The sequence below is a fragment of the Olea europaea genome, chromosome 20 (genome assembly GCF_002742605.1).
Source record: "Olea europaea var. sylvestris chromosome 20, O_europaea_v1, whole genome shotgun sequence".
Taxonomy (NCBI): domain Eukaryota; kingdom Viridiplantae; phylum Streptophyta; class Magnoliopsida; order Lamiales; family Oleaceae; genus Olea; species Olea europaea.
In genome coordinates this window covers 12,378,964-12,383,432 of record NC_036256.1, presented here as the reverse complement: position 1 = coordinate 12,383,432, position 4,469 = coordinate 12,378,964, and positions in this window count along the sequence as shown.

The following is a 4,469-nucleotide window of genomic DNA, read 5'->3' as shown; positions in this document are numbered from 1 at the left end:
AAAGTTGGTCATTTAACAATGTTTTCCTCAGAAGTTAAGGAAAACATTTTTTCGTAGATGGATAGGTTTTTATTTTCTAGACAATTCACACTTCTCAAAATAATTTCTTAGTTGAAAAATAAGCAATCAAAAACGTTTAATTGACAGTTTTCATTTAAATAAGTTCTAGACAATTGATGCAAATTCCATACTTATAATCACACACATCTTAAGTGTCACTTTATCGAAACGTTTTTCCTTTACCGGAGTTTTAAGACTTGCTACGAACAGCTTGATTTTATCTTTAACTTGTAATTTTCGAAAAAGGGTATAATGAATCCAGCGGCAAAGTAGGTGTCATTTATAATCAGCCAAAAAGTCGACACTCGGTTTGATCGATAAACAAATTTAAATAATCTATTATATTTTTAAAAAAAATATTTTTTTTTTAATCTCAATTTTTTAGAAGTAGAATAACATGCAAGGCCATCGAATTTATGCTTCATTTTGTCACGATTGAATCATTATATTCATTATTTTATTTAATTGAGTCATGTTATGCAATTTTATTTACTTGACAAACAAAAATAATGATATAATAATGCCATCGAATTTATGCTTCATTTTGTCACGATTGAATCATTAAATTCACTATTTTACTTCAATTGAGTATTGTCATGCAAGTTTATTAACTCGATAAACAAAAATAATGACTTAATAGACGATAGTTTGAACATCGTATATATTATATCGTGTCAACGTATATGTATCTATATAGATTGCATTGAGAAATTAATCTAAACATACTGTTACGCTCCGATCTGATACGCCTCGGAACGCTCATCACCATATATTTCGACCTGATAGAGACCCTTCCGAACTGTTTCTGAAGTGATATCAGCAATGCTTGCAACCTAGTAATACTAACTTGACCAAAAGCACCTCGCTCGAGGCCAAGGCCAAGTGGACCCCAGTTAGAAGATCCGCCGCCAATTTCAGAAAGAGATTTGTGCCAAGATCTTTCCTGCACCTAAGGTTTAAATTGATTTGACGTCTCCATGAGGCTAGTTGATGTGACTTATCAATTTTATGTCAATTCAACTCAGAAGAAACAAGCTGCCTGCCCACTCTAGAGACGCGGCTGATTGACGCCTATGAGCGGACGCCTCATACCGTCAGATATATACACGCGTCCTATATCCAACGGCTCATACCACCTATAAATACCCAAGGTTTGGCAAGAGGCAAAGGTAATGAAACTCCTACTACATAGCACTCCATAGCAAGCTTATATATTTTCTCTTCCCCTTTATCATTGATTTGCACAGCCCTTGGGTACTGTTTAAACCACTTAAACCTAACTTGACCGTCGGAGTGTATATGGCCGCCACCACCCTCACTGGTCCAGACCATGTGCGTCTGACCATTCGCTGATTATGCGCAGGGAGGAATACGTGGAGTAGCTCTTGGTTGGCTACGTGGAAGGACCAATTTTCGAGATCAACAGATTGGCGCCGTCTGTGCGAAACACTTCCCATTCGAAGTTTTGCATTCTCTATCGGAGAAGCTACCAGAAAACTAGTGACTAACCTTGAAAAGGGGACATTCTTGAAAAAAAAACAAAGTCGGGTTACAATCCAAGTTCTCACCACCCTTGAAAAAGGAGGTAGGATGAGCTATAGCCATGAAGAGGACAACCCCATGAGAGAGGCCTCTAAAGAAGAGGTACTCCATAACAATGTTACTCATCAGAGACCACATCATGGCGTCGCCAAGGTGGAAGAATAGCCATACTCACTGAAGGAATGGCTCAGATAGCTGCAGGTATGAGAGACATCGCAACTCAGAATATGACAATGCATGAACTCCTCATGCAAGCCCAGGGTCATCAGGGCTATGAAATGCCCCAAGGATCTTATTTGGTACGGGAAGCCCCTGTATCTCACTCCCGATGCCACATGAGCCGGCACACAGAACGTCCCCTCGAAAGGGAGATGAACGCCAAAGCCACATCTTATGTGCAAGGGAGTCAGCCATCAGAACCATGCTTGGGGGACAATTTTCCTCAAGAACATGAGGACCAAAGATCGGTAAGCATCTTTGACCGGATAGGGGAGGGTCCTAGCAATAGGGTCCGCCCAACAAGAGGATCAGTTCGTCCAGATCACGAACAAGAACATGCCCCCCTCCTTCTAGAAATAGGAGAGACAGAAGGAACCTAGTCGATTGGGGAAGTCAGGGAGAAGCACCTCTACCTCCCCAGAACATCCAAGATGATGAAGGGTCAGATGGGCCCTGTCGATCTTATGAGATTGACGATGATGATGATAACCTCCCTTTCTCAAGGGAGATCCGAAGTTTCCCAATGCTAGCAAATTTCATGCCCTCTAAGATCCCCAAGTATGAAAGAAAGGGGGATCCGGAGAAGCACCTCACCAAGTACATGACACAGATGAGCCTAAAGGGAGCCTTGCCTGCTTTAAAATGCAGAGCCTTCCATTTAACGCTAGGCGGGGCCGCCAAGGTATGGTACAGCAAGCTTCCTCCCCTAAGCATCAGAAGTTGGCCAGATTTGAAGAAAGCATTTTTGAACCAGTACCTTTCACGTAGGGAAGGAGAGGCACCAGTGCAACGCCTGCAAGATATGAGGCAGGCCCCTGGGGAGACGCTGAAAAGCTATCTCGCCAGGTTTACAGACGAAATCACCTACTGCGAACAGGTTACTGACAGAGAAGTCCTTTCAGCCCTGAAGGGTGGGCTCAACATGAACACTTTGTTCTGAAGGGACGTGCACAGCAAGAATCCCTCCACATATGACGAGCTGGTGGAAATGATGAGAGTGAAAATTGTTAGTGAAGAAATGATTGATCATCGCAATCGTGCCGCGCAGGGACTCCCTACTCCTCAGAGGCAGGTAGGTCGAGGACCCGCAGCACACCTTGTTACTCAGCAATGGACCCAAGCAGGTCATACAATAGCTCCCACATCCAGACAGGCCCTAGCTTCCGCCACATTGAATGCAATACCGGTGTTGGCATATGATAATGCCCCTGCCGAAGCGAGACCATCTGGAAGAGCTGATAACAAGAAGAAGAAGATGTCAAATAGACCCTTGTAAGGAGCAAGCTTTTGTACGTTCCATCAACTCTATGGACATGACACTAGTGAGTGCCGTGACACCAATTGACGCCCTGATCGAAGCAACCCGCACCCTTCCAGCAGGAACGAATACTCTCGCAGATCCGCCTCCTCGAGGAGGGGAGGGAGAGGTCACAGGGAACAATCTTCTCAGAAAAGAGAATCAAGGGATCGAGGTCAATCCAGACAGAGAAACCAAGCCTAATTTTCTAGAAGCGAGGTCATTAGGGAAATCGATACTATCATTGGGGGACCCCACGTCGGTGGCAACACCAAAAATGCCCAAAGAAATTACAAAAGGGAAGCAAATGATCCTCCCAATGATCACTTACATTGTCAACGAATCACAAGCAGCAGTTAGGATAGCCCCAATCACCTTCTCCTAGGAAGACTCAAAGGGGGTTCACCACCCCCACTGTGATGCATTCGTTGTAAGAGCCTTAGTGGCTAGAAACGGATTAAAACGCATGCTCGTTGACAATGACAGTTCCGTGAACATATTGTTCGGCTCCACTTTTGACAAAATACAAATAGAACATGGGTTGATCCCCATGATTGACCCATTATTCGGATTCACTGAGGACAGCATAATCCCACGAGAGTGTATCACCCTGCCAGTCGAAATGGGTTCGGAACCCCTAATGGCCCAGCACTTCATGGAATTTTTGGTGGTAGATCACAGATCGGCTTATCATGGAGTATTGGGCAGATCCGCTCTGAAAGATCTTTGGGCTGTCACGTCCATTCACTATTTTTGCATGAAATTTCCAACCGAACATGGGATTGCTACGGTCCGAGGCGATCAGATGGGCTCCAGGGCATGCTACTTAAACTCATTGTGAAAGTTCGAGCCCCAAACTATTAATGTAATCCTAACTGAGGTACCCGCTGAGATCAGTACGGACGTGGAAATGCTTGACGCCCCTGAACAAGGGCATACCTCTGAACAAGAGGGAGATGTCGACATGGAAGAGGTCCTTGAACAAGGATACCCTCTTGATGAGTTAGATCCCCGAATAATTGACTCTGAACCAAATGCGACCCCAATGGAAGAATTGGAGATTTTCCCCGTCAACCCAGAAGACCCTAGTCAGGTCTTGCGTATAGGAAAGTCGTTGTCCCCTGAAGCAAAAGTAGAGATGATAAGCTTCCTGAAAGGGAACCTAGATGTCTTCGTATGGAAACATAAAGATATGGTGGGAATAGATCCTACGATCAGTTGTCATCACCTTAACATCAATCCCTCCTATGCCCCCGTAGACAGAAGAGGCGTGCCCTCAATCCGGAGAGGTACGAGACACTGAAAGACGAAGTAAACAAACTTAGCCGTAGTGGTTTCATAAGAGAGGTCA